The 21,622-nt window shown below is 35.1% G+C and overlaps 1 protein-coding gene across 2 annotated transcripts in view; it reads left to right on the top strand.

Moving 5' to 3' along the window:
- The window catches only part of DTWD2 (DTW domain containing 2), a 155,381-nt gene that overhangs the window by 85,000 nt on the left and 48,759 nt on the right, over positions 1-21,622 (top strand). The window lies entirely within an intron of this gene.

Genomic DNA, 21,622 nt, shown 5'->3' with positions numbered 1-21,622 from the left:
TTTATTTTTAAAACATGTTTATACTTATACATTAATATAGCACAGACACATATCCACACATGTACATACATATGCAGTTGTTAGCAGAGGTTGCTCTGTCTTTTGAGATTTAAATAAAATTGTGTCAAGGTGATTATCAAATATGCTTTGGAAGTTTCTTGGTTAGGGTAACCTCTTTCTTGGAGTTCTTATACTGCTAAACTCTTACCTTCCCTGAATGTTGTCTGTTCTCTGCTTCCTGCCTATTCAGAGTTGAAATGTAGCTCCTTGGCTCAGTTTACCCAGTGTCACTCTCACAAAGCCTTTGTTTGTATTGTAGACTTTAGTGAATGTTGGAGTAGCCAAAGTGGTGAGGAGAGGATTGTAACAAGGTGAACTATTCAAAATTGAACGTTTAATAACCCTGTTCTTTCTCCACATGTTATCAGTTCTTGTTTCTTGCCATATTCTCCCTCTTTTTCTCTGTATGTCTGTTTCTTCTATCAATTTATTATTTTATTTTCTTTTGCTTCTTAACTTGCTGCTATTTCCAAATTCAGGGGAGATACTACTGGTCTTTGATTATCTGTCTATGTACCCGTCTTATATAAGGAATTTTTCTAAACACAGGCAGAAACCTTAATGTCAGTCGATTAAAAAACAGACAAAAAATGTTTTATTCCTGCTACATAAACATGTGTGTGCATGCACGTGTTATACAAAAAATGGTGCCATTCTTACATATATTGTTCAGGAACTTGCTTTTTATTTTTATACTATGTCATGGATATTTTTCTATGTCAGTCCAGTATATAAGTATGATAATACACTTAGCTATTCTTTTTATTAGACACTGAGGATGTTATTGGTATATGTTAGTGAATATCTTTGAAAACATTAACTTTTTGAACATGTGGGTGTTTTTATTAGGTTTCTGGAAGTGAATTTTGGGTTAAAACATGTGTGTATTTTATATCTTAAAGGATTCTGTCAGGTCAGTGTCCACTAACAGTCTGTGACAGCATAGGTGGTCTCATAATCTCAACAGCCCTGGGTATTTATTATTATTGTAAATTTTGTGAAGTGGTATCTGATCATTGTTTTAAATGTCTTTCTGATTGAATCACCAACCTTGGTGTAACCCTAAATTTAGTACAGACACTATAGTGTACATTAAAAATGTTGGTTATAGTCCTAATTAAGGAAATACAGAGCTTTAGATCCTCTATCCTTTTGACATAATTTCATACTAATATATATGTAAAATTCTCTGATATGAATGCTGTATTTTTAGAGATAACTTATTTCTTTTTAACTCTATTTCATTTGATTGAATTTCAAATATATATAAGCAGACAAGATTATGATGATGATCAAGATGGCAGAGATTTTATTATTTCGCTTTTGTTGCCCCTCGTAACTTTTCTTTTACATTTCCAGGAAATTCAATTTTATTTTTAATGGGATTTCATCTTCATAATGACAGAACATAATGTTTGTAATACTTAATGAGCTTTTAAAGAACATATGTGGGTGGTAAGAATCTGCTTAACATGTTAGCTAGAGATTTAGAGATCCCAGTATTCTCCTTGAAAATTCTGCTTGGCTTCTGGAGACAAGATCATACTTGTATTAGTATTTTGAAGCCAGCTTCAAGCATAATTTAATTTTCACTGTGTGCAATTGGAATATTTTCAACCCTTTAACACTGATTAATATTCTGACTAGATTATAGTTTTGATATTGCAAGAAAAAGCAAAAGTGGAACTATGTGAAGAAGGTTATTTATTACTTCTTAGTTAATAAGGTGTACCTTCTCCATTTGTCTCTCATAATTTCTGTCCCTGTCTCTTTAGACAAAGAAATAGCAATATTTTTTGTACTTATGAAAACACATTGATAATGCTTAACATTTGTGTAGCAGTTTATAGTTTTCCCAGCTGTTCAGTGTTTATCTTGTTTCCCAGAGAAACCTTGTAGGCAATATTGTCACTATGTTAGAGGCATACTGACTCAAGTTTTTTTTTTTTTTTTTTTTTACCATTTTAGCACAATGAGTATTAATAAACAAATTTTTGGTGAAAAATGTGGAATTTTAGGATATATTATTTTCACTAGGACTGTAATTTTAAATATCATTTTAATGACTAAGTTGAAAACATAGAAATTTATTAGTACTAAAATCTGTTTTAGTTATGATGTGCTACAACATAGATATACCCAAAGGATGTAATATAATGTCAGATATTTTTAAACATCTATTTATTTATGTGGTATAGACTATGTGGTATAAAAGGATATTAATAACATTGTAATGATTCATAAGCTTAGAGCATCTGGTCCTTTGATATCATTAGCAGCTTTGCATATAGTCCACATCTCAAGATCCATATGGCAACCATTTGTGTATACATGGTAGAAGATATCTCAAAAATTGCTATATGAGTTCCAGTAGTTATTAAGAACACTGTAAATAATATGATGATTGCCATAGAGAGTAACAGGCTTACTTTTTCCAGATGGGTGTTTGCAGGGGTGGTTGTAATTGAAAAAAAAGTCTTTCATGCTTTTACTGTTTACATTGATCAGAAACTTTAAAAACATATATATTTTCTGAGTATAAAGAAAACCCATTGAGATAATTATGTTGAAGAATAATTATGATAAATGTGTGTATATAACTAAATTTAACTGTAAAGATTCTGTTATCTGAAGATATAATTATTTGATTTACAGAAATCTGGGTACTTTTACCAGTTTGTGATACATTATTTGATCTATTTTAAAGTATAAATAGATTATGGTTGTTATATATTCATGTGCGCTATAATTTTAGCTATACATTTCCACAGATGTACCTACTTATATTTTACTCATTCTATACATATTTATTGAGTTTCTACTATGTTTCAGGTACTATTTAACAGAAAGGACTTATTTTTTTCTTTTTGGCTTTGAACATTTGATAATTGATATTTCAAGTAGCACATTTGTAGCTTTCCACTATTCAGTACTTCATCAGTTTAAATAATTATATTTTCATAACTTATTTTGTTTCTCAGGATCACTAGATATAGTGATATGTGTTGATATAAGGTGAGAGAAGGGATTGTTATGTGATTATATAGACACATTATTAGAATATGTTTAATGGTAAATTGTTCAAAATACTTAAATAATAAAAAGTAATTAAGTATGAATTATTAAAAAGAATTGGAGGTTATAGTCAATCACCTGATTTAATTATGAGTTTAGCTTGGGTTAAAAATAAACATTTCTGAGCCAGATGCAGTGGCTTGTGCCTGAAATCCCAGCTACATGGGAGGCTGAGGCAAGAGGATCGCTTGGGCCTGGGAGTTCAAGATCAGCCTGAGCAACACAGTGAGACCACCATTTCTTAAAAAAATAATAATAATAATTCCCAATGAAGTAATTTTAATCTTTTGATAATCTGAGGAAATAATCTACTTTATGGATAGTTAGGACACATTTAATTATTATTTTAATTTTTATCGACAGGTCTCAGATTTAACTTGTAGCCCATGGTAATACTTACTAGATACTCTTTTAGCTGGATACAAGATTTTCTTTTTCTTTTAAGCCCATATGGTATACTCTAATATACTCTAATATATATGTTATTTTCTTAAACTACATGAAAGTTGTGACTTAGGCAAGATAGCAAGCTTTAGAAAAAGAATCATCAGAGAGGCATTCTGGCGTCTGTATTACTTTGATTTTCAGTAGAGAAGATCAAATTTTTAAAAATGAAATTAGAGATTGTGATACTGTATTGTCTGGTTTTTCTCAAATTTGATTGTTTCAGTGCTGCTTCATTGTTTTTATTATGTTTGTTGAATCCCTGGATTATCAGGAATACTTACTGTGCAATGTAAATACTTATGTGTGTTTGGAATTCTCCCCTCCCCTTTTTTACTATTTAGAATATTACCATGTAAAGGGAAGTCATAGGGTGTTGATTGTCTTGTGACTACCAAAAAATACAGGTAAAATATCTTAAATAAAATACATAAACTGAGTGGCATTAGAAGTTCTAAAAATCTTTATGATAAGTAATTATAAATGTAATTATATTCACATATTTTATAATATAGCTGAATCTTTGCAGAATATAAAATATATGTGAATACATAAATATTTGGGTAGTGATAATTATTCTGATAATCATTATCACTGATTACCTCCACTAAAAGTAGAGCAGGAAATATGATTTTGAGTCATTTTTTCTTTTTTTTTTTTTTTTGAGACGGAGTCTCACTCTCTTGCCCAGGCTGGAGGGCAGTGGCGTGATCTCGGGTCACTGCAAGCTCTGCCTCCTGGGTTCACCCCATTCTCCTGCCTCAGCCTCCCGAGTAGCTGGGACTACAGACATCTGCCACCACGCCTGGCTAATTTTTTGTGTTTTTAGTAGGACGGGGTTTCACCATGTTAGCCAGGATGGTCTCGATCTCCTGACCTTGTGATCTGCCCGTCTCGGCCTCCCAAAGTGCTGGGATTACAGGCGTGAGCCACCCCGCCTGGCCCTTGATTTTGAGTCATTTTTTCATCACTGGTTTTAGTTTAATCTATTAGCTCTGTTATCCAGTCTATCTTAAGACAAAATACTTTGTCTTTTTTGTATATCAGGATATGACTATAGTTTTAGATACATTTTTTTCTATAAAATGAGTGCTTCTTTATTTAGCTCACTGCCACAACTTTATACTTCTTTTCTTCATTCCTGTACCATCTCTGTTAACTTGCCTGCAGTTTTGTAGCATTATTGTGTTTACATCTACTGATTTAGAGATGTTTATATGACAAGTAGCTTTTTTTAATATTTGCATTTAATGTAATTAAGGGAAAAAGTTTTTAAAAATATTAAGCTAGCAAGTTATTAACAGTATTCATATTAACACTGTCTGTAATAACCCCAGTTCCTGTCAACAAGAGAATGAACAAATGGTGGTATATGTAATGGAATGCTCTACAGCAGTAAAAACTAAACTACACATAACAACATGAATGAATTACATAAACATAATGTTGGTGAAAGAAGCCAGACATAAAGAAGTATGACTTGGCCGTGCATGGTGGCTTGTGCCTGTAATCCCAGCACTTTGGGAGGCCAAGGTGGGCAGATCAATTTGGGTCAGGAATTTGAGACCAGGTAACTTGGTCAACATAGTGAAATCCCCTCTCTACCAAAAAGTATAAAAAATTTCAGGGTGTGGTGACGTGCGCCTGTAATGCCAGCTACTTGGGAGGCTGAAGCAGGAGAATCGCTTGAACCCGATAGGCGGAGGTTGCAGTGAGCCGAGATCGTGCCACTGTACTCCAGCCCGGGCAACAGAGTGAGACTCCGTCTCAAAAAAAAAAAAAAAAAAGAAAAAACGAAGTATGACTTATATGATTCAATGATTCAATTTCTATAAAATTTAAAACTGACAAAACTATGGTTTTGGATGTCAAGGTAGTAGTTTCTTTTGTAGGGAGGGCATAATGACAGGAATGGAGTATGAAGAGGTCTGTGGATTCTGGTTATATTTTGCTTCTTGACTTGGGTACTAGTTACACAAGTGTGTTTGTTTTGTAGATTCATGGAGCTGTACAGTTATGATTTGGGCACTTTGGTATATATATTCGACTTCCAGAAAACGCTTATGTATGCAGTCAGTGCTTGTTATTTGTCATAGTTAGGTTCTAGAAAGTTTCTGTGAACACTAAGTTAGTGAATACCGAACTATTGTCTCTAGGGAAAATACAGGATTAGGTTCCTACTAGCCTTTGATCGCATTTTAGTTAACCAAGCAGTACAACATGGCCTTGTTTTACATGTGTTTCTGTTTACATACACCATATTTCATAAATATCATTGATTCATTAACATTGAACTTATGCCCAATAGCACTATAACTCATGTCTGAATTAAGCTTATCTGACATGTGTTTTCTTCATGAGACACATCACAGTCTTCTTGAGCTCAGGAACTCTAGACAGCACTTCAGTGCTACAAGTTGCGGGCCACGTAGTGGAATCGCCAACAAAAAGCACAACAATGCAAAAATGTGGCACTAAATAGGCTGTGAAAAAGACACATATTTACAGTATGAGAGCTGAAACAAGATACAGCATCACTGAATTCTACCTCAGCTGGGAATGTGTGCATTGGGCAACTCTAAATTTTTGCTGTTCTGTGCTTGTGCATGTTGGGTTTATACATAAATTTTAGTAAGCAGGCGATTTCACAGATACAGAATTGGCAAATAATATCTAAATACATACCTGCTAGTACCTGAGTAAATATTTACTTCTCAATCAAGTGTGCAAGTAGGCTAAGGATAACCTTTTCCTCTTAAACTAAATGTCTTAATAACAATTTTTTTGTGATTAAAATTAGAGCTGTTCTAGGGTGCCAATTTTGTAAATTTTTTGTACCATACTGTAGATTTTCGTAACTGTTTTGATGCCAAGTTTTATTAGATTTTAAAATTTATCTTCTCATTCTCATTTTTTTTTTTTTTTTGAGATGGAGTCTCACTTTGTTGCCCAGGCTGGAGTGCAGTGGTATGATCTCAGCTCACTGCAACCTCCGCCTCCCAGGTTCAAGCGATTCTCTTGCCTCAGCCTCCTGAGAAGTTGAGATTACAGGCACCCACCACCATGCCCGGCTAATTTTTTTTTTTTTCAGTAGCGACGGGGTTTCACCATGTTGGCCAGGCTGGTCTTGAACTCCCAACCTCAAGTGATCTGCCTACCTCAGCCTCCCAAAGTGCTGGGATTACAGGCGTGAACCACTGTGCTCGGCCATAAAATTTATCTTCTCATTCTTTGCTGATCAGGGATTCATTGTAATGTTGTACATTAATTTTTTTGTTTTTGCCCAGTAGCAACTGACCATTAAATGATTACATATCAAGTGGTGTAATATAGTTTCTTCAGAATGAAATTGTATCAAAGTTTACCTAGAAGACTTCAAATGTACCAATATAAAAGACTGGGGTTAAGATTTAATTTTTTGGCTGGGCATGGTGGCTCATGCCTATAATCTCAGCACTTTGGGAGGTCAAGGCAGGTGGATCACTTGAGTCCAGGGGTTTGAGACCAGCCTGGGCAACACGGCAAAAACCCATCTCTACTAAAAGTTTAAAAAATTAGCTGGGCATGGTGGCACATGCCTGTGGTCCCAGCTACTTGGGAAGCTGAGGTGGGAGGATCACCTGAGCTCAGGAAGTCAAGGCTGAGCCATGATTGTGACACTGCACTCCACCCTGGGCGTAGGAGTGAGACCCTGTCTCAAAAAAAAGAAATTATTTAATTTTCAAATATTAATTTTACTCTGAGTTCATATGCAGTAGTACCTGTTTCAAAAATAATATTACATAGTACATTTGTTTTACACAAAGATTCCTTTGAATTACTTTTAATTTAATTTTCTGACAGGAACAGGATATACGCCATTTTATGTCAGGTCTGGCCAGTGGTTTGTATGGTTTGTATGGTCTGTATTGTTTTTAACACTGATGTGTGGCTATTGTTGCAGTTATCTATTGCTGCATGTGCACACAATAATTAACATAGCAGGTTGGAGGCTACTCTCCTTGGAAACATGCTTAGAAGGTTGACCTTTGTCTGGGATCTGAGAATGTAAATGGTAAAATTTCCTGCACTGATACAAAGCTTTTCCTAAGTGATAGGAGTGGCTCACTGTGCCTAAACTATTTGTGCAAAGAATTATGTATATGAACACCAGTTTTCTTCTGGGAGTCTGAAATTTTGATACATGCCAGGCAAAGGGTGCCTAGGTGACTAACCTCCAGTAAACCTCAAATTAGAGACACTCTGTCTCTAATGAGCTTCTGTTGTAGATAACACTTCACACATGTTACAATTCAGTACTGGAAGATTTAAGTAAATACATCTTATGTGATTTCACTGGGAGAAGACACTTGGAAACTTGTGCCTGGTTTCCTCTGAGCTGTGTCCCATGTGTGTGTTCTCCTGGCTGATTTTGCTTTGTATTCTTTCACTGTAATAAATATTAACTGTGAGTTCCACTATATACTGAGTTCTGTGAGTCCCAGAGAATCACTAAACCTGACTGTGGTCTTGGGTCCTCCTGAAATATTGCATAACAAACTCCCACAAAATGTTGTCTTAAAAGAACACCATTTAATTGTATCTTATGAATTTGTTAAGAGTTTAGTCATGGTTTGATTTGGTGTCCATAGAGGTTACTTGGTGGTTTTCGTCTAATGGTTAGGCTGGGCAAGAGAATCCAAGACAGCTTTAGGCACATACCCGGCACTTTGGCAGGGATGGGTGAAAGGTTGTACTCAGCTGGGTCCATTGACTGGAATGCCTACACGTGGCCTCTCCAGTATTAGAGCCCTGAAATGCCATTTAAAAAATCAGATTACCCTGACTAGGCAGATCATTTGTTCAATAATCTTATACTTCTGAAATAGCTCATATTTTTATTCTTAGCTGTATTAATTGATGTAATGAACTCCCTATTCGGCCACATATTTTATAAATACTTTGTGTTAGTTTTTAGAATTTGTCCCTGAACCATCTTTTTCAAATGTTAAGGAATTTATTTTTCATTCTTTGAATAATTCTGTGCTTATGTTATCTATACCTTCTCTGGTTTTATTAACATGTTACATCTTTTTTTGGCTCTTATGTTTCTAAGAGAATTAATGTTTTTTTTTCTATCCTTCTCAGAGAGTATATGTTCTAGTTGTTTTTATCTTAACCTTTTTCAGACTCATGTTTTTCATCTGAAAATGAAAAATCTGACCTACATGTAGTATTACAGGCTCAGATGTACTATAATTTTTATTCTCCAGAAGAACTATGGAAGCATGAATTCTCTTTGTAGAAAATATTATTGCTTTTTATTACTGGAAATAATTATTAATATGGAAACTTTGCAACCTATGATTAGAAATGTTTCTTGTTTATTCACTGGTTTGTAGTTCCTAAGAGCCCTTGGAGCCGCCTTTATGAATAACATGAAAAATCCTTGAATCCTGTCAGTGGCTGTTTCACATTTTCGCTCATAGTTTGATAATTTTACATTTGAGTATGTTCAGAACTCCTGAGTGAATGTTATTCAACCATTTTTTTTATATTCAGTAATCATGTTTATTTTTGTGTATTAATAGCAGTAAATGACATCTTCATGGGATATTACTGCATATTAGAAAAGAAAATAGTTTTGTATGAATTATATAATTTTATTCCTTAAACAAATTGTAAGGTGGTTTGAATGAGTATTATTAATGGTTCCATGTTATATGAGGAACTGAGGCTTGGTAGTATAGTGAAAAATAGGGATATATAATAGTTCTATCCTTCTGCATGTGGATATCCAGTTTTCCCATCACCATTTATTAAAGAGACTGCCCTTTCCCCAATGTATGTTCTTGGTGCCTCTGTTGAAAAGGAGTTGTCTGTAAGTAAGTGTGTGGACTTATTTCTGGGTACTGTATTCTGTTCCACTGGTCTATGTGTCCTTTTATGCTAGTGCCATACTATTTTGGTTGCTATAGCTTTATAGTGTAATTTGGAATCAGATAATGTGATGCCTTCAGCTTTGTTGTTCTTGCTCAAAATTGCTTTAGCTATTCACCATCTTTTGTGGTTCCATATGGATTGCATGATTTCCTTTTTCTGTTTCTGTGAAGAATGTCATTAGTATTTGGTAAGGATTGCATTGAATCTGAAGATTGCTTAGGGCATTATGGTCATTTTGACAATATTAATTCTTCCAATCCATGAGCATGGGATATCTTTCCATTTTTTTTGCATGTCCTCTTCAATTACTTTCCTCAGTGTTTTACAGGTTTCCTTATATAGATCTGTAACATCCTTGATGAAATGTATTCATCGGTGTTTTTTTCTTTGTAGCTATTATAAATGGCATTGCTTTCTTGATTTTTTCAGGTTGATCACTGCTAGTGTATGGAAATGCTGATCATTTTTGCGTGTTGATTTTGTACCCATCTTGCAACTTTACTTAATGTATCAATTCTAAGTGTTTTCTGTGGAGTCTTTAGATTTTTTTTAAATATAAGGACATGTAGTCTGCAAACAAGGCTAATTTGACTTGACTTTTTCCTTTTCAGTTTGGATGTTCTTTATTTCTTCCTTTGCCTAATTTTTCTGGCCAGGACTTTCAGTACTATGTTGCATAACAGTGGTGAAAATGTGCTTTCTTGTCTTGTTCCAGTTCTTACTGGAAAGGCTTTCAGTTGTCCCCCATTCAGTGTGATAATAGCTGTGGTTTTGTGATATATGGCCCTTATCATGTTGAGGTATGTTTTTTCTATACCAGGTTTGTTGAGGGTTTTTATCATGCAAGGATGTTGAATTTTCTTGAAATCTTTTTTAGCATCTGTTGAAACATTTGGTCTTGGTTCTGTTAATGTGATGTATTATGTTTATTGATTTGCATATGTTGAACATGCTTGTATTCCTTGGATGAATCCCACTTGATCATGGTAAATGGTCTTTTTAATGTGTTGTTAAATTCTGTTTGCTAGTATTTTGTTGAGACTTTTTACATTTGTGTTCATCAGGGGTACCTTGATTTCATTTTTTGAAAATACCTTGAACAAGTATGTGTGAGTATATTTTTGGGTTCTTTTTCCTGTTCTATTTATTTATATATCTGTCTTTAAATAGCAATACCACACTGCTATGATTATTGTAGCTTTGTGGGAAGAGTTGAAATCAGGTAGTATGTCCCTTAAGCTCTATTCTTTCTCTTTTTTTGATCAAAATTGTTTTGTATTTTATTCTGCATTTCTGTGTATAAATTTTAGAATCAGTTTTTTGTTTTCCAACAAAAATCTTGCTAGGAGTTGGATTGGGATTGTACATATTGAATTACAGGTGGGGATGGATAGAGAGTGAAGTGGCCTTTTCTAATCAGATTTACATTTTAGAAGGGTCGCTCTTCTGTCAGAGTTTAAAAGTGGGTTAGAAGAGAGCAGGATTGAAGTCAGAGCAGTTTGCCAGAGTTTAAGTCATAGATGATGAAGACTAGAAGAAAGACACTGGTGGTATGTTATATAGGGGATTATAGATACTTTTGAAACCTGTGTCAGTTTCCTTTTTTTTTTTTTTTTGAGACAGAGTCTCCCTCTGTCACCCAGGCTGGGTGCCTGGTGCAGCACAAATTTATTATTCTGCCCTTCTCACTGGACTAAAATCAGTTTGTTGACCAACTGTGCTCCTTTATGGAGGATCTGAGATAGAAACTGTTCCCTTGTCATTTGGCTTGTTGGCAGAATTCAGTTCTTTGTGCTTGTAGATCTGAGATTTCTGTCTTCTTGCTGGGTCCAGCTGACGGCTGTTCCCGGATTCTAGAGGCTATCTGTGCTCCTTGGCTTGTGGTCCTCTCCATTCATTTTTAAAGCCAGCAATGGTGGGTTGATTCCCTTCGTGCTTTCTCCTCCTTTTTCAGTCTCCTCTTTCTGACCCAACTGGTAAAAGTTCTGGGAAGGGTTTTAAGGACTCATGTGACTAGATTGGGACCATTCATGTAATCTAGTATAATCTCCCCATCTGAACATCTTTAATTTGATCACATCTACAAAAATTGAAAAACTATAAAAATATATACTCAGAAGTCTCATTTCTTTCTATATTCCTTCTTTCTTATTTCCACATATCCTCTATGGGTAATCAGTTTCATTGGCTTCTTGTTTATTTTTCCTCTATTGCATTTTTCAGAAAACTAGCAGATACACACACACGTATACATTTATAGTCTCATTTCCACTTTTTTTTTTTTTTTTTTTGAGACTGTGTCTTAGTGTGTTGCCCAGGCTAGAGTGCAGTGGTGCGATCTCAGCTCACTGCAACCTCCACTTCCCAGGTTCAAGAGATTCTCGTGCCTCAGCCTCCCAAGTAGTTGGACCACAGGAGCATACTAATTTTTGTATTTTTAGTAGAGACAGGGTTTCACCATGTTGGCGAGGCTAGTCTCGAACTCCTGATCTTAAGCATTGGCTCACCTTGGCCTCCCAAAGTGCTGGGATTACAGGCATGAGCCACCACGCTTGGCCTTTCATTTCCACTTTTTTTTATATGGAAGTACAGTACTGTATATATTCCTTTGCGTATATATATATATATTTTTAACTTAACAATATTTTCCTAGTAACCACTCCCATATCTGTTCAGAGATCTTCCTTATTCTTTTTATAGCCTCTGTATTCTTTCTTACATTCTGTAAGTGGATAAACTACAATTATTCAACCAGTTTCCATAGAAATGTGTTTAGATTGTTTCTAATGTTTGCCCTGACAAATAATGCTGCATTGAATAATGTTTGTACATATGTTGTTTCATATTTATGGAGGTGGGTTTTTTTTACCTCCTAGAAGTAGGATCAGATGGAAAATACATATGTAGTTTTGTTAAATACTATACAATTTCCTTCCATTGATTTTCTGCCATTTTATGACAATGTGTATTTCCCAGCAGCCTTTCCCACAAATTTGTTGTTAAGATTTTGAATGTTTTTTGTCAACTGGACAGGTGAGAAATGGTATTTCAAATTAATTTAAGTATAACTTATATAAAATAAAATGAATTTATTTAAAATGTAGAATGTTTTTTGTCAAATATACATTTCATGTAACCATCACAACAATTAAAATGTAGAATCCTCAGTAAAGATGTAGAACAATTTCTGTCATACCTCATTATGGTTTTAGTGAGTTTACTTACTGTGAACAGGCATAGTTTTTAAACTGATATACTTTTGCTTCTGAGTTAAATTGGTGATTTTAAAAAGATGAACCAATTTTGTCAATGTGTTTGTGAATATTAAAGGAAAGTATTTGAAGGTGTTTACATGATTATCTTATTGTAAAATTTGAGGTATGCTTGGCACAACTTAGATATGTGAACTACTTTTTTCAACTGTATTTGATAAAATCTAAATATAGATTAAATATTTTTGATTAAAATTGAGCTTCCTAATGAAAATGCTCTGTATAGATAAAATACACACTGGATATCAAAGATTATTTGGAAAAGAAAAATAAAATCTCTTACTAATAATCTGTAATGATTACATGTTAAAATATTTTATTTTGGATCTGTTAGGTTAAATAAAATATTATTAAAATTAATTTCACCTTTTTTACTCCTTTAAATATGGCTGTTAGAAAATTTAACATTACACATATAACTTACGTGATGTATTTTATTAGCATTGAGCTAGATTATTTTATTTTCTTGCTTGTATAAAAGTTTGTGGGTTTTCTTTCTGGATGTTTGAGGCTAAGAGACCGAAAGGCAGTTTGTTCTTAATTCAGTCACTAGTAGTTTCTTAGTTATCCTCATTATTTCAACCATTCTGTTAGTAAAGGTTTGTAATACATTTCATTTATTTATTAAATATTAGTGCTGTCATTCAGTGTATCTTATAGACTGTGTATGACTGTGTTGCATTCATATCTGAAAGCATCTAATAAAGTGAAATGACTTTGTGTTTATATATATCAATTACTGTAACTTCTAGTGAGCTATGTTATGAGACTGCTGGTGTTTAAGCCTCTAATTGCTTGCATTGTTTCAGAGGAGTACATTATTCAGAGATATTTTGCATAGCCACAATTGAGAGTAGGCTGTGAGCAGTAGTGTATGCCTTGTAGACTTTCTTACCACAGCTGTCACAATTGGCAAAGGTAATGGTGGAGAAGCACTGTATTAAATTGGTCCAGTAGTCATAATTAATTCAGAGAAAGAAGAGCTGTTTGCATAGCAGGTGTGCTTGGCATAGTTAGGCAGCTGATATGATTATGTGCCTCAATTAAAGGGCATCGTGGGTAAAACTGCCTTTGTTTATGAGTGATGTGGATTGCATAGTGGGAACAGATGGCTAAAAAAAAAAAATACTTGACCTTCTAGTACATTGCTATACTAATAATGAAATATTTTTTTTTCTAAAAAATCAGGATAATTTTCTTATGGATTTTGAAAACAACCTAAATACAAATGGAAAAATTTAGCCAAATTTAATCAGAGGAAAGAAGTTATAGTAAAAAATCTCTTCCATTGCATCTGGAAATTACTAATGAAATCTCTTTATTGGTAAAGTTGTTGTATAAATATGTACGTATTTTTCACCTTACAGAATTTTATATTTAGCTCTCATCATATTCCTGCTCTATTCTTCTATCTGCTTACTAAGGAACTTGCACATTTTATTTATTTAAAAATTTTACCTTCAAACTATTTAACACAAATGAACTATGCACATTTTAAAACACTTTTGGGCTGGGTTCAGTGGCCCACGCCTGTAATCCCAGCACTTTGGGAGGTCGAGGTGGGTGGATCACAAGGTCAAGAGATCGAGACCATCCTGGCCAACATGGCGAAACCTCGTCTCTACTAAAAATACAAAAATTACCTGGGTGTGGTGGCGTGCGCCTGTAGTCCCAGCTACTTTGGAGGCTGAGGCAGAAGAATCGCTTGAACCTGGGAGGCGGAGGTTGCAGTGAGCCAAGATTGTGCCACTGCACTCCAGCCTGGTGACAGAAGGAGACTCTGTCTCAAAAAAAAAAAAAAATAAGGAAAACCTAAAAGCCCCACTTTTTTACATATACATTTATTTGACTTCTGAAATAGAGAAATTTATGTAATTAGAGCGCAAAACTCATGAAATCAGGAGTTTGATTGCTTTAATTTACATCATTAGGATTGCATTCTGTCTAAAATAAAGTCCACTTGTTTTCAAAGGTACGTGGAAATTTACATGAATTAATTTAAAATCTAAGAACCTTAAAATGTATAAAATGTGAATTACTGAAGTATATATAAGACTATTTGTTTAGAACTTTATTGTACCTAGTGTAATGAAATGTGTAGGACAAACAATATGACTTAATGCTTAGGAGCCCAGGCTTTGATGTCAGACTGACTTTATTCCTGTCTCCACAGCTTATCTGCTTTTTGACATGGCAAATTACCTCTCTGCCCTTAGTTTCCTCATTTGTAAAATGGTAATAATATAGCATTTACTTAACAGATGGTTGTGAGATAATATGTGCAAAACACTTCAGATGGCTTCTGATTGTACTGAGTACTCACCAAGTATTATTTATTGATATTTTATATAATGACATTTACTTTCTTTTGTCAGGAAATGGACTTACCCACTTCAATTTATTTTTTCTTGGTTAATAGATTTTACTTTGTATTATATTATTACCAAATTGTAACAGAATGATGCATACGTTTTTGAAGCCAGAGGATCTTGAGTTTCAGGGGATAGCTAAGTAGATTTTCATTATTTCATGAAAAATTGTATTTCTTAAGAGATACATTTTAGTCTTAGAAAGCAGTGACTTAATCACTTTCTTACATCACACTAATGAAATAATTGTTGAAAAAACTATCGTTTTTTGAGATTTAAAATTTTTTGTAAAAGTAATATATTTACATGGCTGAAAAATCAGAAGATGAGAGAGTATACAGTGAAGAGCCTTTCTCTGACTGTTGTGCTTCATCTACCCAGTTCTCCTTCTTAGAGACAACCTATATATCAAGACTCTTGTTTATTTTTCAAAATTATTTTATTTATATACAAATAAATATACATGCATATCCCCCCTTGTTAGATATGTGATAAGTATCTGCTGTTTTGCTTTTTTCAATTTATAATGGATTTTAGGGCCTGTTCTGTGTCTGTATATGAAGAGCTTCTTTATTCATTTTTATAGCTGTCTCGAATTTCATGTCTGAATGTAATTTATTGCTTGATGTTAAATTATTCTGCCTTAGCCATTTGTTTTTCCAGTTTATTTTTCTCCTTATTTTCTGGTATTAGCTTTATATGGATTCTGTGCTGTTTTATTTATTGATTGAGTACTTATCTTTATATGAGATGAATTTTTCTTGGCTTGTTATTTGCAGAAAGTACCAGGGAAGGACCAGGTCAGGGCCCTAAGAGGAATTTTCACTGTAACCTTGGGTTTGTCTATGATTTCACCAAAAGCATGAGCCATAAAAGAACACATTGACTTGGACTTTCATTAAAATTAAAAATCTCTTCGAAAGACACAAAGGTCATACATTAAGAGAATGAAAAGACAAATCACATACTGAGAAATGTCTTCAAGGAATTATCTGAGAAAAAACTTGTATTCAGAATGTATAATTAACTTTCCATACTTAGTTATAAGTAAACATCTCAGTTAAAAATGCATAAGAGTTTTGAACATACACTTTATTAGTGAAGATATATGAAAAACAAATACACACGAAAGGATATTAGTAACATTAGTCATTAGAGAAATGCAAATAAAACCACATGAGATACCATTACACCCCTGTTAGAATGGTTAAAATTAAAAGCTGTCATGCCATGTGTTGGCAAAGCTGTGGAGAGTAACTGAAACTCTCAAACATAGCTAGTGGTAATGTAAAATGATAGTATCACTCTGAAACGTATTTTGGCAGTTTCTTGAAAAGTTAAATATGCAGGTAACATGTGATCCAGCCATTTCACTCCTAGATATTTAACCAAGAGAAATGAAAAGTATGTGTCTATACAAAGACTTGCATGTAAATGCTCATATAGCTTTAATTGTAATAGCCCCAAACTAGGAACAACCCAAATGTCCATCAATAGGTGCATGGATAAACAGTGTGGCATATACATGTAATGAAAAACTACTAAGTAGTAAAAAAACAGTGCACTATTGATACACACTATAACACAGGTGAATGTGAAAATAATTATACTCAGTGAAAGAATCCAGATAAACATGAGTACCTATTGTATGATTTCATTTATATAAAATTGTAGGAAATTCAAACTAATGTATAGTCAGGAAGCAGATCCATTGCTAGCCTTGATGGATGAAGGAAGAAGGAAAGAGAAGGAGAGACGCAAGAAGTAGAGATTACAAAGGGTTAGGTGTGTCATGCTTATGTTCATTATCTTGATGGTAGTGATGATTTCACAGGTATATACGTATGTCAAATCTTATCAAATTGGATACTTGAAATATATGCAGTTTATGTCAATTTTACTTTAGTAAAGTACTAAAAACATATAAATGGAACAGATGAAAGTGTGTCATAGCTAAAGAGATCAGGAATAGTCTCCAGCCTCAGAATTCTTGCTGGGGTGTGCACAGTTGCAGATGGTATTGTCCAGTGAGTAAGGGTTGCATTAAGACATCTAGAACTGGCCAGGCATGGTAACTCATGCCTGTAATCCCACAACTTTGGGAGGCCAAGGCAGGAGGGTCACTTGAGCTTAGGAGTTTGAGACAAGCCTGGGCAGCATAGAGAGACCTCGTCTCTTCTAAAAAACCAAACCAAACCAAAACAAAACCGAACAATTAGTCAAGTGTGGTGGCACATGTCTGTGGTCCTAGCTACTCAGGAGGCTGAGGCAGGAGAATTGCTTGAGCCCAGGAGTTTGAGGCTGCGGTGAGCCATGACTGCACTCCTGCCCTCCATCCTGTGTAAAACAGCGAGTCCCTGTCTTAAACAAAAACAAAACACCAGCCAAAAACATCTAGAAGTTCAACCATTCCCCTTCAGACCCATGCTTTTGTATACAGAAGGCTAGGGCAAGATACTGATTTTGATATATGGAGGGAACCATCTCATGTGGTTGGGTGTACTCCATCTGTCTTAGGGATAGGCAGTATTTATTGTAATAGTGTAGATCTTTACATTTGGACATGTACACAGTCTTTATTGATCACCCTTAGCCTTCCCAAACAATCAAAACCTGGTCTAAGCACATGTCCAAACTTAGTGCCAATTATCTAGAACAAATGTCAAATGAGCTGGGAATCTCTGTGAATCACTCTATAGAGCCATGGACTAACTTTATTAGGGTATATCCCTGTATCTGATATTCTTGCACAAACTTTTAGAGGATAGAATATTTTTATCACGAATTTTAAATTAAAAGACCCCCTAGCAAGTTAAGAAAGTGGCAGATCCAGGATTTGAAACTGACATAAACTGCTCATTATATCCACTATACCATACAGTTTCTAGCCACCCAAACCACTCAGAAAAATTTTTTTGCTAGTAATAGCAATTTCAAATTGCTTTCCTCTAACTTCTTTTTGGGAGAGGATCCTGAATGGATCAACACATTGTAAAATAGATAAACACGGTACTTTTCCTATTGTTAATTTGGGTTTCTTTATTGGCATTAATTTCTTACCCAAATTTTCTACCCTTATAAAATTATTGGAGTTATGAAATCAAAGGATTACATTTTCTTACTGAAATTATGCTTAAAAATGAAATCCTAATCTATTTTGAAAAATCCCCATCTAGCTTTTTAAAATTAAACTTTTTATTTTGAGATAATTGTAGATTCACATGCAGTTGTAAGAAATATTTCATAGAAACATTCAGCTTTTTAAGCTATATAAATATAAAGTGAATATAGATGAAATAATAATGGATAAATAATAGAACTTGTATTACACAATGTAGTATACAGCATTCTCTCTCCATTAGCCACCTAAATTCTATGTTCATTAATAATAGACTCTGTAATTCCCTCACTTCTATATGAATTTTCTTACCTCTTGGCTTTACCTGCCATTCCCTGTATATCTAGAAGTCTCATATTCCTCAGATTAACTTATATTTGTCCCATAAACCCAGTTTTCAACTGCATTTCCTCTACTTGATTTCCTTGTTATGCTATTATAAGGTTAGGCTTTTCTTCCCACTATTTCCATAGTACCCACAACATATTCCTTCACAGGGATTTATTTCATGCTTTAATAGTTGTCCATTGAGTTGCCTGCATTTCTTTGTAGACTACAAGATAACTGAGGAAGGAATTTTCTCTTGATCATCCTCAATCTCCAATAACCGTAAACTCTTTGAAGGCACACATTTCACTTATTTTTTTCCAGTGCCCTAGAACAGTGCCTGTTACATACAGAGACTTGGTAAATATTAGAGGATAGATGAGAAATTATTGTACAGGATGGATAGACAGTATGTTAATTAAATAATAATTCCAGTGAATAAGCACAATTTATAATAAAACATAAACCAGATTAAAGTGGATAGTGGTTTCTGTATAGGTCTGGCTTTTTAGGTAGTTCCCCCCAGGTCCCCTTTCTTTTCACAGGTGGTGATTAGGAAAGTTTTTGTGTGTGTGTGTGTTTCTTTGAGACAGGGGTCTCATTTCTCACTCTGTCACCTAGGCTGGGGTGTAGTGGTGTGATCACAGCTTATTGCAGCCTCAACCTGCCAGGTATAAGGGATCCTTACACCTCAGCCCCTTAAGTAGCTGGGACTACAGTTGCATGCTACCATGCCTGGCTAATTTATTTTTTATTTATTTATTATTTTAATTTTTTTTTTAAATACAGAGTTTCACTCTTTTTGCCCAGGCTGTAGTGCAATGGCACAATTTTGGCTCACTATAACCTCTGCCTCCCGAGTTCAAGAAACTCTCCTGCCCACAGCCTCCCGAGTAGCTGGGATTACAGGTGTGTGCCACCACGCCTGGCTAATTTTGTATTTTTAGTAGAGACGAGATTTCGCCCTGTTGGCCAGGCTGGTCTCAAACTCCTGACCTCAGGTGATCCGCCCACCTCGGCCTCCCAAAGTGCTGGGATTACAGGTGTGAGCCACTGCGTCTGGCCAATTTTTTTTTTTTTTTTTTTTTTTTTTTGAGATGGAGTCTTGCTCTGTCGCCCAGGCTGGAGTGCAGTGCAGTGGCTCGATCTCGGCTCGCTGCTACCTCCACCTCCCGGGTTCAAGCGATTCTTCCGCCACAGCCTCCTGATAGCTGGGACTGCAGGTGCCCGCCACCACACCCAGCTAATTTTTTGTATTTTTAGTAGAGATAGGGTTTCACTGTGTTGGCCAGGATGGTCTCGATCTCTTGACCTCGTGGTCTGCCCACCTGGGCCTCCCAAAGTGTTGGGATTACAGGCATGAGACACCGCACCCGGCCAATTTTTTTTTTTTTTAATTTTTTGTAGAGACTTCATCTCCCTATGTTGCCCAGGCTGGTCTTGAACTCTTGGGCTTAAGCATTCCTCCTGCCTTGGCTTCCCAAAGTGTTGGGATCACAGGCATGAGCCACTATACCCAACCTGGACGATTTTTTTTTTTTTTTTTTGGAGATGGAGTCTTGCTCTGTCCTCCAGACTGGAGTGCAGTGGCGTAGTCTCGGCTCACTGCAAGCTCCGCCTCCTAGGTTCATGCCATTCTCCTGCCTCAGCCTCCCAAGTAGCTGGGACTGCCACCACGCCCAGCTAATTTTTTGTATTTTAAGTAGAGGCCGGGTTTCACCCTGTCAGCCAGGATGGTCTGGATCTCCTAACCTTGTGATCTTCCTGCCTCGGCCTCCCAAAGTGCTGGGATTACAGGCATGAGCCACCACGCCCAGCCCCAACCTGGAAGGTTTTTAAAAGCTTATTTTGACCATCCGGAGAAATAGGATACAAAGTGTTAGAGGATATTTGAAGAAATAATTTTTGTGAAAGGAAAAAGCTGTGCATATGATTAAAAAAATTTTAATTGGCTAAAGTGTGAAATATTTTCAGAAAGTAAATTTTTTTGAGTTGGGTAAAGTACAGTACCCTGTACTAAGATAAATTTAAATATGTATTTGATGAACTTTGTGTATGAGTGTGTCGATAATTTAGTTCACCTTTAGTTACAGCAAATTTGTGTGACATGGAATTATCTTCTAGTGTTACTGATGTGGTTCATAGACACTGATTTCTGAAGGAGAGTGGGAGGTTAATAGTGTATTACAAACTTAACATTTCTAGAACTCAGGATAAGCAAGACAGCATAATATTTCTTGAAGTAGCCAATGGGAGTGAAGAATTTAGTATTGTTCAGGTTCTGTGGGTGAGTTTTTGAAAAACATACAAAAGGAACTACATGTATGTATGTATGTATGTAAAAGCACAGATCTGTTAGTGAAGTGAGAAGTATACATTACTCTCAAATGTTAGTGCTTCTGGAAGAATTTTATTAAGAACATTCTAGATTTGATTAAACAGAGATGAGAAATGTTCATCATAGTCTTCATGTTTCTTTTTGCCTGTTCCTTTCTAATCTAGTAACTGCAAAATTGTATCTACAGAAAAAGAGCTTTTACAAATTTACAAAAATCTGCTGTCTAATTTTGAACTACACTATTCTGTCTCTTCTGCTCATTACTTACAGAACTATAAATATTTGTGAAGTTCATAGCCCCACCATTTTCAAGTGTCATTTTTGTTAGCTTTATTTATTTTCTCTCTCCTGTAAAAAGATTTTGAAATAAGTTTTATCTTGTGATATGGTTTGGCTCTGTGTCTCCACCCAAATCTCATCTCCAATTGTAATCCCCATATGTTGAGGGAGGGACCTGGTGGGAGGTGATTGGATCATGGGGGTGCTGTTTTTGTGATAGTGAGGGAATTCTCATGAAATCTGATGGTTATAAAAGTGCCAGTCTCCCCTTGTGTGCTCTCTCTCCTGTGGCCATGTAAGAGGTGCCTACTTCCCCTTTGTCCTCTACTATGATCGTAAGTTTCCTGAGGCCTCCTCAGCTATGCGGGGAACTGTGAGTCAATTAAACTGCTTTTGTTTAGAAATTACTCAGTCTCAG

Source organism: Pan paniscus, chromosome 4 (genome assembly GCF_029289425.2).
Source record: "Pan paniscus chromosome 4, NHGRI_mPanPan1-v2.0_pri, whole genome shotgun sequence".
In the NCBI taxonomy this organism is placed as follows: domain Eukaryota; kingdom Metazoa; phylum Chordata; class Mammalia; order Primates; family Hominidae; genus Pan; species Pan paniscus.
The sequence above is the reverse complement of the archived record's forward strand: the minus strand, read 5'-3'. Positions and strand labels throughout refer to the sequence as shown.